Raw genomic sequence first — 20735 nt, forward strand, 5'->3', positions numbered from 1 at the left:
CTAGCAAAGAATCCTGTGGCACCTTATAGACTAACAGACGTTTTGGAGCATGAGCTTTCGTGGGTGATGGCTACCCCTCTGATACTTGAGGTCTAACACTGTCTCACTCTTTCTACATTGTATGTTAAAATACATTTCACACATACAGTGTGGATTTCATACTTAATCTATACTCACCTTGCTAGCTAGGGTGTGACTTTGGTAGGTCCAGGGACAATGAGGACCCCCTGCTTTGCCATCCCCTTTGGGAGGAGGAAATCACCAACTGGGAACTGCTTTCCTCTTGGTTCCTTCTCCCCCTCTCTGAAGCATGTGTGTATGAGCGTGGAGAAGAAGGGTGTGCATCTGAGTGTGGTGAAGAGAGCAGCAGGCATGGCTATTACACAGCCCTCTCTGAGAAGCAGGCAGGGTGAGGGTATGAAGGAGGAGAAGGAGCCATAACACTCCTATGTGCAAGCCAACCAGGAGCAATTCTAATGAATTGATGCAGAAATCTCCATCCCCTTTATGCAAAACAGTATCTCTGTTATTGAGTGGAATGTCTGAGTTGCAACTCCTTTGCGGAGCTACTCCTAAGGTGGTACAACTAAGCACAACCCCTTATTCACAGCTGGCTGGGCTATAAGAATGACCTGCAGTTGATTATGTTGACTGCCAGGAACCACTTTGGTGCTTGTTGAGCATGGATCCAACTGGTTCCTCTACCTCCCCAAGCATTTGTCTGTCTAGTGGCTCCAAAAAGAAGAGGAGGAGCCAGGGGGAGTGTGTGGTGACAGCAGCTACCACCACTAATACCAGCGGTAAAAGTACAGTGACAAAAGGTAAGGGGTCTAATGCTGACCTCAGGCTCCCCCATTTTCTCTCTGGAAACCTCCAACTGGCCCCTTCCACACACCATTTGGCACCATTTCCAGCTGCTTAAACTACCACCAGTTATCCCCTGGCAGCCCAAGCACCTCCTGTCAGTATACTAGAACTCCCCATTGTTGTGTTAAGTTAGCTGAAATAAAGGGCCCAAAGAGTCAAAGATATTAATATGACCCTGTAACTGTCCAGCATCAAACAGTGTTAGACAAGGTTTGGTAAAGCAGACCTCAACCTGCTTAGTACCATGGCAAACATGCTGTTAAGGTTTTTAAAAAACAAAAAACACTCTTTTATTTAAGATATGGAAAAAGGAGGACAACCATTAACGCATTTGAAATGTATTGAGTAAGGCTTTCATTTCAGTTATAACCATGTTCCCTTTCCTTTTAGCTAGAAAGAGATTTTTAAAAGAAGCCCATTTCTCTTGAATGCTAATAACAGCTGCTTTGGAGAAAAGAGAAAAAGTTAGGTAAAATGGGCTGAAACTGGCATTGTTGCTGTTTTGTTAAAGTATGATCCTATTTCCTAGAAGACAAAACAAGACAAACACACACACACACACAAGTGGAAAGAAAAGAACAGCAAAGAAAGGAAATACAGCTTCTGTGTCTGGTATTGAGTCTCAATTCTAACTTCACTGCTGGAAAAACACAGGCACAGTACTGACAACTCCAAGACTGATAAACTTAGTAACAGCATCAGGTTAATTTGGGCATTCCTTTTAGCTGCCTCTTTCTGGTCACAGCTTACAGCAGTGTGGAAAAATATATAGTCTTGGCTAGCTAGGTAAGACTCTTATTAGACGAATCCTCCACCCTGCCACCCTCCACCCTGCCACCATCTGCATAACATGGGCTCTTTGGCATACATACATACCAGTGACAACTGCCAAGTTTTCTGCAACTATGTGTCCAAACCAAGGCAGACTGCTGGCCAAACATTTACGGAATGGTGTGCATCTGGTCTTTTCACATGAACAATTGATTACCTGAAGCATCGATTTGGGACTGTATGGTATTTGATCATACCACCTGTGTGTGAATCCATGTTCCAAGGTCCATCCAGGCCTGATATGGGAGGGTAGTCTTGGATCCACATAATTATCCTGGAGCGATTCTATTGCTTGATAATTTGCCCTCTTGATAGCAGGTATACATGTGCTTCTTATCAGTGGCAATTCTTCTCCGTTTGTTTGGTCCTTGGACAACATCCACCAGTGTAGCTCTGCAAGTATTGTAATGTTGGTCTTCAAAGGGTAAACTCAGCATATGAATGCCTTCAGTGCCTTTATTACCTCATCGGTGACTGCCTCAGCTGTTCAGAACAACTTCACAGCAAGGAGAGAGTCTTCAGAGGCTGAATCAATTGCTTTCCAGTAAGATAATTTGGTTGCTCCAGCCAACCTTCCAGTAGTATCACATCCTGAAAGGGCATGGAAATGTGGTATTGTGGGAGCTTTTAATGGTCCGAGTGATAGGAACACACCTCTGAGGGATACACAGCTGTTCTATTCCCAATGACAGGCACAAAAACAGAATCTTTAGCAGCCTTAGGCAGCATCTCACAGAGAGCATTAGAATATCTGTGTCTTGTGCAAAAGTGTTGAGTGTAGTAGCACCTCTTTCTGTGGCATTGATGGCATACAAGATAATTTTAGTGTCAGCTGCCTCATGGGAACTATGAAGGAATGGCACTGCATAGTATAAGGCAACAGCTTTATTATGCTATGCAATGACAAAATTCTTTAAGCAATTTTTTGCATGCTGGAGTGTTTTTTCTTGCAAAGGTATGTGGTTAACTTGTCCTTTATGTTAGTATGACACAGTGGCTTCTTCACTGTGACACTGCAGGTGTTCATGGAGTCAGTGATTTTGTATTGGACAAATGCAATATCATAGAGTCTTTTTCTGGTAATATTTTTAATTGATTCTTCTGCATACATGTCATACAAAAGTAGATTTTATCTTAGGTCTCATATTTTATGTGTAGTCTCATAATGAAGTGTTCAGCCAAATTGTGGCAGATGTTAACAGTTCCCGGTTTGTTAAGAGCTTGTATCTCAGCCCTGCCATCTATGATTGCTATCCTGAAATGCCTCTGTTGGCATAAGGTGCCAGTGACATTGTCAGTAGGTGCTGGTTTAGGAATACCATGCAAGATGTGCATTAGTTTGCCTTTTGCTTGGCATGTATGCATTATTCTGTCACATTCAACATCAGTTGTTGTACCAAAGAAAAGAAAATTCATACTTTCACAAAGCATCACATAGATCAACATGATGCTGAAATCTGGACATTGCCAAGAAATAAGCAAACAGTTACCTGTCTGTGGTTATCTCAGTAATAGTTCAGTTCCCATGGACTGTCGCCTTTGCATTTGAACACAACATTAATCTGTTCTTCTTGACTGGAGTCTATAGATTGATGGAGCCTTGAATAATTCTTTGGGATTTGAGGGCTTTATACAACTCATGACCCAAAGTATTCATTTGACTGACATATTTAGCTATTTCATCACCAAAGACTGCTTTCATCATGATATTAATGAGCTCTGGTCTGTCGTATGCAAATAGGTTGCCAGTTTGAGTAAACTCATCCTATAGCTTTAAATTTGCCCCTTCTTGACATTTAACAGCACCTAATCAGTTTAGATGGTGTTTGATTACTTTTAGAGAAGTCATCTCAGCCACGTTTAATGTTTCATGTTTCAAATTTGATGCAATTTTAGGGTTATCAGGAAAAGACAGGAAAGTATTTGGATACTATGTTATACCTATCCACACCCAATTACTTTCATTGCTCTGTTTTCATGTTCTAGGGCTGCACAGAAGGCGACTGGCAACCCTTTTTTGAAATTCCTTGTCATATGTCAGAGTCAGACTTTTTTTCTACAACTCTTATTTCAGCAAGCTTCCAGGCAATCGTTACAGAATAGTTGATTAAATATAAAGCAAAACCATATTTAATGAAGTCTTTCAGTGCTGTGAGGTGCAAATTCCAATTGGCAGTCCTGACAGATTGAATAAAGAGCAGGAAAGATTCAACCCTCTTCATGTATCATTACACCATACTGAAAGTTGGCTTGATCCATTCATTCTGTGATATTGCAGCTCTCCATCATGCACAAAAGGTCACTGAATGAGGACAGTACACTGGATGTATGGAATTAGAGTTGCAAGTCCTGTACCTTTGGGGAAGATTACTTCAAACACATCAGTATGCTTTTCAAAGAAGATATCTAGATTGCATTTTTGAAGGGCAACGAGTGTTCAGGTGTGCACTGCTATCGCATGTCACAACTTTTTTCCTTGCAAGAATTTGATTCACAATATTGTCAATGTGAAATCCCCTACATCTCAGGAATACCAATGCCATCAACAAAATTGTGTGCAGGAATATGTGCAGCCAGGACATACAATCCATCATCCATGAAGATCACCATGGGTCATTATTAGCTGTTGAACAGGATTGTAAAGGCCCATATCTAGGGTCACAACACATGTTGATTTAGTTCTGCAAGTGTATTTGTTCATGAATTCCAGCTGCTTAAAGAATGTTAACTGAACTGAGCAATCTCTGGGCCTAGCAAGTGTGATTGGCAGGATGAATACAAAGGACATTCACTGTGACACTTAGTGTAGTGCTGAGTGAAAGGCTGACCATGTTGGAATGTAGCTTTCTCCTGAAATGGTGTGGTATGGTATGCCTTGGTTGTCCAGATCATTTGAGGGTACATCTTCTCTCTCTTTTCCTGAAGGTACATCTTCCATCTCTGAAGTTGTACTCAGTGATTTTTTGCCTATGGAGTGCAACCCACTTTTGCACAATAACCAAATGAATTCAAGGTTAGTGAATGTAGAAAGTTCTACTATAGTTGCTATAACTGCTGCTTCATTGAAAACTGAACTTTTTTGGTTTTAGAAATATTTTGGATGTTGATATGAAAGTGAGTGAATCATGAAGTCAGAAAGGTCCTTCAAGGAAAGGTTCTTTGCTTTTCCAGACAGCACCTGAAGCTGGAACTGAGTCCCATTAATATGCGCCTGATAGCAGACCATAATAGTAGTGTGAAGGGTACCTTTGCCATTTGCTTTATCTTCAAGGAAGTCAAAGCTATCAGCATCGTGAAATATAAACCTACACTTGACAAGGTCTAGGGGAAAGTACAACCCATCATTCAGTTCCTTGTGGTGAAGAACCTTATTGCAGGCTTCAGAAGGAGTACTTTATTGTAATCAATAGAGGATCCAATTCTTTGCATAAGCTGCATGAGGAATTTGCTATGGGTTTTGGAATGAATTGGTAAGCCAACAGCCACTTATAATGATAGATTATGCATGTGCTGCAGAGTTGTTGTGTATGTGTCTTTCACTCTTTCACAGCACTTATACATGAGGATTTGCAATAAAATCACAGTCTTGTGCTCCACTTGCTTACTGTCATACTTGCTTGTGCAGGACTTCCCGGGGTGGGGAGGGGAGGCAAGTGAAGTAGTTTGCCGCTGGCCCCCCAGGGGCCCTGCAAGACCTGGCCTGGCAGCTGTCCGTGTCTTCGGCTGGCATTTCAGCGGTGGGGGATCCTTCAGTGCTGCCGAAGACACGGAGTGACTGAAGGGCCCCCCCCGTCTCTGAAATGCCCCGTGAGCCCTGGCCCGGCAGCAGTTTGGGTCTTTGGCGGCATTTTGGCAGTGGGGGGCCCTTCAGTGCTGCTGAAACACGGAGTGACTGAAGGGCCCCGTGCCGCCGAAATGCTGCCGAAGACCCAGACCACCGCCAGGTGAATACAAAGGCTGCAGTTCCCCCGCTTTGCCCTAGGCCCCCTGAATCCTCTGGGCAGCCCTGTTCTTGTGCTGAAGTCACTCTGACCACCAATACACCCCTTCGAGTAGTAGTACAGGTCACACACTATTATTTTTTCATGTTTGGCATCAGCTATGAATCCCTGAAATGCCCATGTGCTGCTGGACAAAATGCTTTTTCCTAAAAATTTCACATCTGCAAACAGTGTCTTCATATTATTATTGACCTCTGCGCTTTCTTCAACTTTTGATAGCACCACATCTTTTTTTGCTTTTAAGGATATGTGCTGTGATTAATTTTTGTGAATAGGATTGCTAAAAACTACATCTATATCCCACAGTCAATATTCAATAAGTGTTCTAAGGCCTTTCTGCTAAGCATTTTTTCCTCATCAGTCTCGTTCAAAGCACATATTTCTTTGTATTGAGCCACTGCATCACCATTGCTACCACTTTCCCATCCATTAGAGCTTCTGTGAAGCAATTTATGAACTCCAGCTGAGTAGCACATTTTGCAATAGTAAAATCAGTATTTGTTTCTGTTGCTTTTCCCTTTTTATGCAACACATTATATACATTCTTGGCATATTACTCGATGTGATATGCAATGTCATGTGCATGGGCATCTCTTGAGTCCATTAATGCACTTTACTTTCCATGCAATGTTCTAGCTAAGAGTGACTGCTTCATACAGTTTCTCATATTTCGAAACTTTGCTTAATGGATGCCTGCCAGAAGAAACAGGCATTCTTCTCAAAACACATGCCATAGGAACTACTATAAGGAGAGTCTTGCTCACAGCTGGCACTTGTCCCAGCATTTTCAACTGTGTCCTGATGCTTGATGTACTTCCTGTACAGTCTTCCCAATTTCAGTTTGTGGGTGCACGTCTTACAGATGTAAAGGCCAGAACGGACCACATTGATCATCTAATCTGACATCCTCACATCTTAGGCTATAGAACTTCACCCACCCATCCTGTAATAGGCCCATAACCTCTGGCTGAGTTACTGAAGTCCTCAAATCATGATTTAAAGATTTCAAGTTACAGAGAATCCACCATTTACACTATTTTTAAACCAGCAAGTGACCAACACTACAGAAAAAGATGAAAAAACAATATCTCTGCCAATATCACCTGGGAGAAAATTTCTTCCGACCCCAAATATGGTGACCAGTTAGACCCTGAGCATGTGGGTAAGACTCACCAGCCAGACATTTAGGAAAGAATTATCTGTAGTAACTCAGACCCCTCACCTTTTAGTGTTTCATATCCAGCTGTTGGAGATGCTTGCTAATAGCAGTCTTGAATGGACCATACACCATTGTAGGCAATCTCATCAGTCCATCCCCTCCATAAACTTATCAAGCTCTGTTTTGAAACAAGTTAGGTTTTTTGCCCCCACTGCTTCCCTTGGAAGGCTGTTCCAAAATTTCACTCCTTTGATGGTTAGAAGTCTTTGTCTAATTTCAAGCCTAAACTTATTGACGGCCAGTGTATGTCCATTTGTTTTTGTGCCAACATTGGCCCTTAATTTTAAATAATTTTTCTCCCTCCTGTTAGGGAGCCAACTGCAGCAAGGTCAGCCTTCTAGCATCACACTGGACACAGCTGATACTAGCAGGGGCTACCTGATTGATTGCACTTCCTGGTGGTAGAAGGGTGCAGCTAGCTAGCAGTTGATCCAGGAAGAGCTAGAGCTTACTGGCTGCTCAATGTATTCCATGCCTGCAGCTGCACTTGGTGCTGCTTCCTGTATTTGCTCCCATCCCACCTGCTGTTGTTTCCATGTTAGCCCCTTTTCTTCTCTATCTTGGACACCCCCGGTCTGGATCCCAGCTCTCCTTCCTGACAACATCTCTAGCTCACCCATTGGCTCTGGAATTTGGGTTCTGATTCATGACTCTGACCATTGGTTCTGCTCTTGACTACACCCCACATGTCCTGTGGTCCTGATCCTTGATTCCACTTTAACCTTCAGGCCTGGCTACCAATGCTGGCCCAACCATAAGGCCTGATCACCCACATTCTGGTCGTGTCCTTGACATCTCCCTGGTATTTATCCTTCTGATCTATTTATAGAAAGCAAACACATCTCTCCTCCTTTATTTGGTTAGGTTAAACAAGTCAAGCTCCTTAAGTCTACTTTTGTAAGGTAGGTTTTCCATTCCTTTGATCATCCTAGTAGCCCTTCTCTGCACCTATTCCAGTTTGAATTCATCTTACCTAAACATTGGAGACACAGTATTCCAGATGAGGTCTCACCAGTGCTTGTATAATGGTAATAATTCTTCCCTATATCTACTGGCAATATCTCACCTGATGCATCCTAGAATTGTATTATCCTTTTTTACGGCCACAACAAATTGGTGGCTCATAGTCATCCTGTGATCAACCAATTCAGGTTGATCTTTCTCCTCCTTTTGTCACTTCCAACTGATATATCCCCACCTTATAGCAAAAATTCTTCTGGTTAGTCCTTTAGAGCATGACCTTGCATTTTTCACTATTAAATTTCATCCCATTTTCTTTTACTCCAGTTTTCAAGTTTGTCCAAATCATCTTTTGATATTCTGGTCTCTTCCCTATTGGCAATACCTCCCAACTTTATGTCTTCTGCAAATTTTATTAGCACGCTCCCACTTTTTGTGCTAAGTTTATTAATGAAAATGTTAAATAAGATCGGTCCCAAGACTGATCCCTGAAGAATTCCACTAGTAACCTCCCTCCAGCTTGACAGCATGACTTGTAGTCTCCCGTTTAACCAGATCATTTCCCGCCTTTCAATTCTTGTATTAATTCCCATCTGCTCCAAGTAGATTAGATCTGTTGCATTTCCTTTATCTAGAAAATCCATTATCTTCTCAAAGAAAGAGATCAGTTTGGTCTGGCATGATCTGTCTTTTATAAAACTAGTTGTATTTTATCCCAATTACTGTTTACCTCTATGTCTTTAATTACTCACTCTTTCAAAGTTTATTCTAAGACCTTATATGCAATTGAGGTCATATTAATGGACTGGTAATTTCCTGGATCATATTTTTTCCTTTCTTAAATATGCCTTTCTCCAGACATAGGATATGACCCTTAGTTTACAAATTCATTAACAATACTTGCTATTTGACTTGCAATTTCATCTGCCAAGTCCTTTATTGTTCTTATAGCATGTAAGGTGCCACCAAGCACCATTTAACTAGGTCCTCTGGGGTAGCGATATTCTCCAAAGATTCCACTACTAGTTAGTCCTCTTTGTCCCCATTGATGCCTAAAAATGATCAGGACTAAAGTAAAAACAAGGATTTTGTAATATATTACTTTGGGATTGTAATTATGCATAGCATTTAAGGATGGATTCTAGTAATTTCTGACTGGATGCAGATATCTTAAGCTCTGCCTCATTACATCTCTTTTGGCATACTAAACAAAGCTGATAATCCAGTACCACTGAACTGCTTCTGTTTTGCTGGTAATTACAAATCAACTGGAAGCATCCCTTCCATTTAACCTGTAACATTTACAAACTTAATCAGGTTCTGATCATTAAATGTTAACACAGTACTGATAGTTAAGGGCCACAATTTAACTTTGAAGGCTGCCTGTTTGGCATACATGTGTTAAAGTATAATAATAAAACTGAATTTTAAACATTTTCTCAAATACATAGCTACATAATTGTTCTAGGTTTGTCATGTTTGGTTTTGTGCTTGTGGGGGAAAGGGCTTTTGAATTATACCCCGCTCAACCCATTTCTGATTATATTGTATTGTCGAAATTTCCACCAACTAGAGGACCTGAAACTGGGAGCCAGGGGGTGCAGTGAGTTCCTCCTGTCATGATGTAGAGGGGGTGATATCACACAGAGATTATGATTTTATAGATTTTTTTACTAATCAAATTACACCTCCCTTACACATGCGTCTAGACTGTGAAGTTTATGGCTAGATACAAATTATTGTAAACATGCATATTAACTCATTATATGATTTGCCTAGAATGTCACATGAGGACTAGCACAAAGCAATGCCTCCTGAATCTGTTTTCAGTTCCTCCCCGTGAAATCCCCATCTATTCCTCTGGTCCCAAATAATTCCATCCTCTAATCAAAAGTAGACTAGTTAAAAGTTCCCATTTTTGTCAAAATCAAAACATTTCAGAAAATATGTTGATTTTGGCAAAAATTCCTGCAGAAGAATGTTTTGAAATAAAAATATTTTCATTTTTGAAAACTTCTGAATTTTTTGTTTTAGAATTTCAAAATTTTTTTAAAAATATTATTGTTCTATATTTCATGGCATGTCAGTAGTGATAGTGCATTATGACATTCAGAACATGTTATAATAGGTGAAATAGTCTCTTTTTAATTATTTTATTACAATCACTAGGGCAAATTCTATTTCATCTACAAAAGATAAGATGTTTCAATTAGTACTAAAGTGTCTCCAATTTATATTGTAATGAAACAGTAGGACATTTTGATACACCTGTTATATTATGTCATATTACTACCACTGATATGTCAAGAAATAATGTAAAAATAAAATTCCAAACAAAATTTCAAAAATTCCAAAATGAAAATTTGAAATTTCTAAATTAAGCTTGGAAATACAAAATTATACAAAAAATCCAAAACCATAACATACAAAACTGATTTTTTTTCAGAATTTGCAGTTCACAAGAAATTTCAGAAATATTTGTCTTCATTCTGAATAAGAACCAAAAGGAATTTATCAATGTCAACATTTCCCACCAACTGGAAATCCAGAGTTTTGACCAGATTTAGTCATTAGTGACTGTCTTTCACCAGCGAGAAAAGTCACACATAGAACTGCCCAAAACGCCCTCATATTCTGGGTTCAAATTTGTTGACTACTATCTATCAAGCCCCAAGTAGTTTAGACTGTTTGTCTTGGATTGCCTCCTTTTCTTCTGTTTCCCCCTCAGTAACTGCATTGAGGCAGAAATCCTTTAGCTGTTAGTTCACAGGGTTGAATTCCTTGTAATTCCTGGCAGGTAGTTTCCAGTGTCGGACCCTCTGATTTGGAATTTGTATCTGCCCCAATCCAAGCCAGATGCATCTCTGGTTTATAATTTGGAATATAATCCCCTCTAATACAGAGAAACACTAAATATAGAGACCTTGGGGACCAGAACGGTGGAACAGCCACCTCCTTCAGGGGATTCTAGCTGGTTGGCCATAGCACCAGTGCAACAGGACAATATCATGAGGAGAGAAGATGAACCCCACTGATTTGTAGTATTGATACCTTCTGATCAATACAATTCAGATCTCAAGTATGTTCAATTCAGATCTCGAGTATGGAGATCTCCCATCCACAAGATGATCTAATTTGGCCTTGCTTAATTTATGGATCTGACAAGATTATAGCACAAGATGGCATGGTTACAGGAATAAAAAATTAATAATCTGGTACATGTACCAGGAAGTGCTGTAAATGAAACAGAGCCACATTGGCTTGTAATTCATAAAAATGGGTAACAGCTAATATCTGAAACATAAAGAAATAAAACTGTTAGGGAAGGAATGCTCTTTCCAAGCCTCAAAGAGTATGTCTACACAGCATTTCAGAGTGAGCCTTTTAGCGGGATGCACAGATTCTGGCTAGCTGTACTTTTCTAGTGCTCTAAAATTGCTGTATAGACAATACTTTGAAGTTGCAGCTCAGGCTGGAACTTAGGCTCTGAAATGCGGCAGGTGGGTGGGCTTGCGTCCTGATTTGTATTGCTATTTTTAAATGTTTTCATGACAGTAATCAAAACAAAACAATACTCATCCTTGTGTTATTACATTATTGTAATCACTAATATTTTAGATAACATATTTTAACATTAAAAGGATTTGAAGTAGTTTTCTCTTGTTAGTTCCTATAGCGAATGGAGAAATTCATCAAGCAAGAAAATATACCTATTGACTGATTTAGTGCTTAGTCATGGATTTAGAGTTTTGGAGTACTTTTTGAGTTTAATTAGCATTCTTATAGGTAAGTTCATAGACTCATAGACTTTCATTTTTTGGTGTTGTACTACAACGGCAAGCCATTTATTAAACATATTGTACTTTGATAGAGTCCTGTCACCTTTTGGAGCTAGAGATCCTACCTGCAAAATCTGATCTCCCTCATCCACAGAAAAATAAATATATTGAAAATATATTTAAAGTGAAAATATGTGCTATTAAATACATCTATTAGGATCATTTTAGAAGCAGTAGTGAGAGGGTGTTATTGGTTTTGTTTTGTTTCTAATTCTATGCATGTAATCCATAAGAACATTTGACACTTGAGGCCTGGGCTACACTGGGGGGGAGGGGATCGATCTAAGTTACACAACTTCAGCTATGTGAATAACATAGCTGAAGTCAATGTACTTAGATAGACTTAACGTGGTGTCTTCACTGTGATGAGTCGACTGCTGTTGCTCCCATGTCGACTCCGCCTGCGCCTCTCATGGCGATGGAGTGCAGGAGTTAATGGGAGAGTGCTCAGGGATCGATTTATCGTGTCTAGTCGACTCTCACTCGATTGATCGCTGCCCACTGATCCAGCAGGTAGGGTAGACTTACCCTGAATCTTCAAAGCCTATGCCTCTGCTAGAAGTGGTGGTGAAAAAAACTGTAGAATTTCCTATCAGTAATTCAGGATTATGACATTTCAGATTATGGTTTAAATTCATTAGTCCATTCCTGTTCTATTTTTAAAAAAATCAGAGACTATTCCAGAAACTTTATAGATTCTAGATTGTATGAAAACATTATGGCATTTAAGAAGGTGCTGGAAAAAAGAGGTAAGAGGAAGAATGGTATTGTGTGGCACATCATAGTAAAAGCAAAATTTATTGGAATGTTATGGGCATTTGTGTGTCACTTAATTATCAAGGGTTTACCTGCCGCTCTGATTCTCTACATGGTAAATTAGAAGAGGCTTAAATAAACTGAAATATAAGCAAAACTAATGATAGCCGCCGTAGTATGCTGAAGCCTTTCTGTCCCTCACAATATCACATTTTTCCTCCTGTGGATCCTCATTAGGGAAATTTATTTAAATCAAGACATAAATAAGATCTTTTATTCTCCTTAAAAAGATGTTAAATGGTCTAGAGCAGCTTTTCAGTACACTGGAAAGTAACAGACTATGTGTCCTCCAGTAGCCTCAACTGGGTTAAGATGAAAGTAGGAACTAGATCAAAATACGAAGCATGAATATTTAAAAAAGAAAACCCAGCCCAAGCACATAGGGACAGAATTAGAAAGGCCAAAACACAAAATGAGATTAAGCTAGCTAGGGATATAAGGGTAACCATAAAACATTTTATAAATACGTTAAAAGCAAGAGGAAGAACAAGGACAGGATAGACTCATTACTCAGTGAGGAGGGAAAGACAATAACAAAGTGCAGTAATGGCTGAAGTGTTAATGCCTCTTTTGCTTCAATTTTCACCCAAAAGATTGGCACTGATTAGATTACTAATATAGGATCTGAGGCTAATGTAGGTACAGATCAAGTTAAGAATTACTTAGCCAAGTCTTCAAGTCGGCAGGGCCTGATGAAATACATTCTAGAATAGTTAAGGAACAGACTGAAGCGATCTCTGAGCCATTAGTAATTATCTTTGATAATTTGTAGAGGATTGGAGAGATCTCAGAGCATTGGAAAAGGGCAAATATAGTACCTATCTATAAAGAGGGAAAGGAGGACAACCCAGGGAACTATAGACCAGTCAGATTAACTTTGGTACTCAGAAAGATAATGGAGTAAATAATCAATCAATTTGAAAGCACCTAGAAAATAATAATGAGGCAAGTAACAGTCAACATGGATTTGTTAAGAACAAATCATGTCAAGCCAACCTAATATTCTTCTTTGTCTGGGTAACAAGACTTATGGGTATGTCTGAAGAGTAGATATGATATATCTCATTTTTAGTAAGGCTTTTGATACTCTCTCACATGATCTTCTCATAAACAAACTAGGGAAATATAATCTAAATGAATCTACTAGAAGGTGGGTGCCCAACTGGATCCCCCCACCATCCAGGCAATGGGGAGCTGCAGGGTACTCCCACTGTCCAGTGGGGAAGGGCATAGTGAGTGAGTTCCACAAAGATCTGTCCTGGGTCCAATTCTATTCAATATCTTTATAAACTATTTGGATAATGGCATAGAGAGTTTACTTATAAAGTTTGGGAATGATACCAAGCTGGGAAGGGTTTCAAGTGCTTTGGAGTACAGGATGAGGATTCAAAATGAATTTGACAATCTGGAGAAATGGTCTGAAATTAATGGGATGAAATTCAATAAAGACAAATGCAAAGTACTATACTTAAGAAGGAATAATCAGTGGCACAAATACAAAATGAGAAATGACTGCCTAGGAAGGAGTACTGCAGAAAAGGATCTGGGGGTTATAGTGGATCACAAACTAAGTGAGTCAACAATGTAATACTGTTGCACAAAAAGTGAATTTCATTCTGGGATATATTTAGCAGGAGTATTGTAGGCAAGACACAAGATGTAATTCTTCCACTGTACTCATAAGGCCTCAACAAGAGTACTGGGCCCAGTTCTGGGCACCACAATTTGGGAAAGATGTGGACGAATTGGAGAAAGTCCAGAGGAGAGCAACAAAAATTATTAAAGTTCTAGAAAACACTACCTACGAAGAAAGATTGAAAAACTTGTTTTTTTCTAGTCTGGAGAAGAGACGACTAAGAGGGTCTTCAAGTATGGAAAAGCTTGTTATAAAGAGGAGGGTGATAAACTCTTCCCTTTATCCCCTGAGGACAGGCCAAGAAGTAATGGGCTTAAAGTGCAGCAAGGAAGATTTAGGTTAGACATTAGGAAAAACTTCTTAGCTGTCATGGTATTTAAACATCCGCACAAATTACCTTGGGAAGCTGTGGAATCTCTCTGTCACTGGAGATTTTTAAGAACAGGCTAGACAAAAACCTGTCAGGGATTAATACTTATTCCTGCCTCAGTACAGGGAACAGGACTAGCTGACTTATTGATGTCCCTTCTGGTCCAACATTTCTATGGTTCTATGATTATGAAATCACCTTACCGCCCATATTTTTTTTTGCCACCTTAAATGTTGTATTATCTGCCTTAAAAAAAATCATCATTCATCTTAACATGCGAGAACACTGTTTGTAATGTGTTTAAAGCAGTTTAATTCTGCCAGAACGAGCAAGATGAAACCATGTCCTTTGCAATGATAGCTTTTCAAGTGATCCTAAGGTTCAATTTAAAGCTCTGATCCCGTAATTGACTCTATGTACTTGGACCTCTGTGTAGCAGCGGTGGCTCATTCACTTAAATCTCCAGCAATTACTACTTGTATGCAGTTACCACAACATGGTGTATAGGCTTGAAGATTGCAGGAACATTTGTAATATACCTGGGAAAATAAAATAAACCAATTAATTCCCTGGCCAGATCTAATATTTTGTATATGTGAGATACTTTGGCATTTTGTCACCAGTTCCCACAGTTAATGGCAATATAGGCAGAGATTCAGCAGGAACTTAAACATGTCCCCAACTTTTAGTATGTGCATAATCCAATTGGATTGTCAATGTGGATTGTCTATGTGGCTTGTCATACTTATGTCCCTTACAGAACTGAAGTTTTAATCTGAAGTATATTTTTTGTTTAGTGGCATGAACAGAAGCCCTTTTATTTTTAAAGGAAGAGCAAATTGGATGTCTGTTGTTATAAAAATTGATTTAGTCTGTATTCTTGAATCTAAGATGGATGATTACATGGATAATATATAGATTAGTCCTTATCACTTATTTTTATTCTCTTTTCTTTTGGAGTTTAACAGTTAAATCCTAGGAGATGTCATACAATTGAATTATTTGTTTCTTCAGTCACTAGATATGTTAAAAATATTTTTTCCATGTGGACTTGGAATCTTAGTTGTAGAAAAGGGGAAAAAGAGATCTTTTCAAGTTTATACTGGCATTAATCATTTTAAAGTCACCCCTAAACAGGATTCTGACTTCTGGTACTTGATTCCTTAGTGGCAGAATTTTGTTGGTTGTTCTTAAGACTTTTGACCCTTGAGAACCTTCCTGGATGAGGTGGGTCCTCTACTGGCCACCATACTCCTCAATATAAATGCTGCCTCCTGAACAATCCATTAAATATGATTAGCAAATTAGCTCCCTTCAGGAGAGTGGACTTCATTTGCCATCAGTCTAGCTTTTCTAGAGCTCAGCCATGCTCATCAGGTGCACTTTCATATTGTAGCCCATCCTTCCAATAACATCCTCTACTGTTGTAAATAGTTGAAGCTGAGGCATAGGGTGTTTTACTGCATTGACGAGTGTTGTGGCTTCCACCTTAGTGCCCTGACCTTGAATAATTTTGGTGCTGAGCACAGTTTGTTCTTTTCTTGGGACTTCTGTTAACTGATTTATGAGTTTACCAGTGCTGCAAAGATACAAATTTTTCATACTGGTTACCTCAGACTTCAAGTGCTAGCATTGTTCTCAGTGCACCAGCTCTTGTGGGTACACAGGTGCCACAATTTGTTAGGTATACTTGGTACTTTTTCTATGTGAGAGCTACCATTTTAGCAACACACTGGAGATTAAGAACATAAGAACTGTCATATTGGTCAAACCAATGGCCCATCTAGCCCTTATCCTGCCTCCAAAAGTGGTCAATACCAACATTTCAGGGGGACTGTACAGAATTGGGCAATTTTGGAGAGATGCACCCCGTGTAACCCTTCTGGCTTCTGGCAGTCAGGGGTTTTTGGTTGTCCTGAGCATAGAGTTATATCCTTAACCATCTTGGTTAATACCTATTGATAGATCTATCCTCCATGACTTTATCTAGTTATTTTTTGAATCGAGTTACTTTTGGCCCTCACATCATCCCCTAGCAACAAGTTCCACAGATTGTGTGTTGTGTGAAAAAAATATTTACTCTTGTTTGTATTAAACCTGCTGCTTATTAATTTCAGCAGCTGATGCTTGGTTTTTGCGAAAGGGTAAATTCATGTCTGTCTTCATTTTTTCCATATCATTCATGATTCTATAAACCTCTCTCCTATCCCCCCAGTATTCTGTGATGCCCTTATCTCTTTTCTAAACTGAACAACCTTTTAATCTGTTTAGTCTCTCCTTATATGGAAGCAATTCCATAACATTGATCATTTTTTTGCCCTTCCCTGAACCTTTTCCAGTTCCATTATATCCTTTTTGAGGAAACTATCGGAAGCCTGCATCCCAAGAAAGGGGAAAAAAACCACAGGCAGGAGTTGTAGACCAAGCTGGATGAGCAAGCATCTCAGAGAGGTGATTAAGAAAAAGCAGAAAGCCTACAAGGAGTGGAAGAAGGGTGGGATTAGCAAGGAAAGCTACCTTAGTGAGGTCAGAACATGGAGGGATAAAGTGAGAAAGGCTAAAAGCCAAGTAGAGTTGGATCTTGCAAAGGAAATTAAAATCAATAGTAAAAGGTTCTATAGCCATATAAATAAGAAGAAAACGAAGAAGGAAGAAGTGGAACCACTAAACACTGAGGATGGAAAGGAGGTTAAGGATAACCTAGGCATGGCCCAATATCTAAATAAGTACTTTGCCTCAGTCTTTAATGAGGCTAATGAGGAGCTTAGGGATAATGGAAGGATGACAAACGGGAATGAGGATATGGAGGTGGATATTACCACATCTGAGGTAGAAGCCAAACTTGAACAGCTTAATGGGACAAAATCGGAGGGCCCAGACAGTCTTCTTCCGAGAATATTAAAGGAACTGGCGCATGAAATTGCAAGCCCGTTAGCGAGAATTTTTAATAAATCGGTAAACTCAGGGGTTGTACGGTACGACTGGAGAATTGCTAACATAGCTCCTATCTTTAAGAAAGGGAAAAAAAGTGATCCGAGTAACTATAGGCCTGTTAGTTTGACATCTGTAGTATGTAAGGTCTTGGAAAAAATTTTGAAGGAGAAAGTAGTTAAGGACATTGAGGCCAATGGTAATTGGGACAAATTACAACATGGTTTTACTAAAGGTAGATCGTGCCAAACCAACCTGATCTCCTTCTTTGAGAAGGTGACAGATTATTTAGACAAAGGAAATGCAGTAGACCTAATTTACCTCAATTTCAGTAAGGCATTTGACACGGTTCCACATGGGGAATTATTAGTCAAATTGGAAAAGAGGGGGATCAATATGAAAATTGAAAGGTGGATAAGGAGCTGGTTAAAGGGGAGAGTACAACGGGTCGTACTGAAGGGTGAACTGTCAGGCTGGAAGGAGGTTACTAGTGGAGTTCCTCAAGGATCGGTTTTGGGACCAATCTTATTTAACCTTGTATTACTGATCTTGGCACAAAAAGCGGGAATGTGCTAATAAAGTTTGTGGATGACACGAAGCTGGGGGTTATTGCTAACACGGAAGAGGACCGGGATATCATACAGGAAGATCTGGATGACCTTGTAAACTGGAGTAATAGTAATAGGATTAAATTTAATAATGAAAAGGGCAAGGTCATGCACTTAGGGATTAATAATAAGAATTTTAGATATACATTGGGGACACATCAGTTGGAAGCAACAAAGGAGGAGAAGGACTTTGGAGTACTGGTTGATCACAGGATGACTATGAGCTGCCAATGTGATATGGCCATTAAAAAAGCTAATGCAGTTTTAGAATGCATCAGGCGAGGTATTTCCAGCAAAGATAGAGAGGTGTTAATACCATTATATAAGGTGCTGGTGAGACCTCACCTGGAATACTGTGTGCAGTTCTGGTCTCCCATGTTTAAGAAGGATGAATTCAAACTGGAACAGGTTCAGAGATGGGTGACTAGGATGATCCGAGGAATGGAAAACTTGTCATATGAAAGGAGACTCAAAGAGCTTGGCTTGTTTAGTCTAGCCAAAAGAAGGCTGAGGGGGGATATGCTTTATAAAGAAATATATCGGAGGGATTAATATTAGGGAGGGAGAGGAATTATTTAAGCTTAGTACCAATGTAGACACAAGAACAAAAGGGTATAAACTGGACACTAGGAAGTTTAGACTTGAAATTAGACGAAGGCTTCTAACCATTAGAGGAGTGAAGTTCTGGAACAGCCTTCCAGGGGAGTAGTGGGGGCAAAAGACATATCTGGCTTTAAGACTAAGCTTGATAAGTTTATGGAAGGGATGGTATGATGGGATAGCTTAATTTTGGCAATTGATCTTTGATTACCAGCAGATAAGTATGCCCAGTGGTCGGTGATGGGATGTGGGATGGGATGGGATCTGAGTTACTGCAGAGAATTCTTTCCTGAGTGCTGGCTGGTGAGTCTTGCCCACATGCTCAGGGTTTAGCTGATCACCGTATTTGGGGTCGGGAAGGAATTTTCCTCCAGGGCAGATTGGCAGAGGCCCGGCAGGTTTTTCGCCTTCCTCTGCAGCGTGGGGCATGGGTCACTTGCTGGTGGATTCTCTGCAGCTTGAGGTCTTCAAACCACAATTTGAAGACTTCAGTAACTCGGACATAGGTTAGGGGTTTGTTATAGAAGTGGATGGGGAAGGTTCTGTGGCCTGCTTTGTGCAGGAGGTCAGACTAGATGATCACATTGGTCCCTTCTGACCCTAAAGTCTATGAGTATGAGTCTATGTGTTGGGGAGACTAGAACTAAACACAGTATTAAGGTGTGGGCACATCATGGATTTATTTGGTGGCAGTATGATATTTTCTGATTTATTTTCTATCCCTTTCCTTAATAGTTCCTAACATTCTGTTAGCCTTTTTGACTGCTGCCATGTATTGAGCTGAAGTTTTCACAGCACTATCCATGATAACGCCAAGATCTTTCTTGATTGCACCCGTAATTTTGTTTGTATGGTTGGGATGTTTTTTTCCAGTGTCCATTGCTTTGAATTTATCAATGTTGAATTTCATCTGCCATTTTTCTGTCCAGTCAGCCAGTTTTGTATGATCCTTTGTAATTCTTCACAATCAGTTTTGGATTTAACTATCTAGAATGATTTTGTATCATCATCTGCAAACTTTGCCACTTCAGTGTTTACTCCCTTTTCCAGATCATTACTATGTTGAACAGCACAGCTCCCAGTACAGATCCTTGGGGAACCTGCTGAAAACTGACCATTTATTCTTACCCTTTGATTCCTATATTTTAACCACTTACTGATCTATGAGAGGACCTTCCCTCTTATTGCATGACTGCATGCTTTGCAAAGGAGTTTTTGTTGAGGGATCATGTTAAATGCTTTCTGAAAGTCCATGTACACAATATTTACTGGATCACCCTAGTCCGCACGTTTGTTGATCCCCTCAAAGGATTCTAAGAATGGTGAGGAATGATTTCCCTTTACAAAAACCTTGCTGAAAAGAGTATGTTGGGAAAAGAGTCATCTATATGTTTGATAATTCTATTCTTTATTATAGTTTCAACCAATTTGCCTAGTACTTAAGTTAGGCCTACCAACCTGTAATTGTCAGATGGGCTGTGGAGTTTTTTAAAAAAACATTGATATTGCATTAACTATCCTCCAGTTATCTGGTACAGAGGCTGATGTAATTGATAGGCTACATAACTGATGCAAAGAATTCATTTAGCTTCTCTGCATAAGAACATAAGAATGGCCATACTGGGTCAGACCAAGGGTCCATCCAGCCCAGCATCCTGTCTGCCGACAGTAGCCAACGCCAGGTGCCCAGAGGGAGTGAACTTAACAGGTAATGATCAAGTGATCTCTCTCCTGCCATCCGTCTCCAACCTCTGACAAACAGAGGCTAGGGACACCATTCCTTACCCATCCTGGCTAATAGCCATTAATGGACTTAACCTCCATGAATATATCTAGTTCTCTTTTAAACCCTGTTATAGTCCTAGTCTTCATAACCTCATCAGGCATTGAGTTCCACAGGTTAACTGTCTGCTGTGTGAAGAACTTCCTCTTATTTGTTTTAAACCTGCTGCCCATTAATTTCATTTGGTGGCCCCTAGTTCTTATATTATGGGAACAAATAAATAACTTTTCCTTATTCACTTTCTCCACACCACTCATGATTTTATATACCTTTA

At 39.8% G+C, this 20735-nt stretch overlaps 1 protein-coding gene across 3 annotated transcripts in view; it reads left to right on the plus strand.

The window, feature by feature from the left end:
- The window catches only part of PDE4D (phosphodiesterase 4D), a 960682-nt gene that overhangs the window by 434530 nt on the left and 505417 nt on the right, over positions 1–20735 (plus strand). The window lies entirely within an intron of this gene.

This window comes from Gopherus evgoodei, chromosome 6 (assembly GCF_007399415.2).
Source record: "Gopherus evgoodei ecotype Sinaloan lineage chromosome 6, rGopEvg1_v1.p, whole genome shotgun sequence".
NCBI lineage: Eukaryota > Metazoa > Chordata > Testudines > Testudinidae > Gopherus > Gopherus evgoodei.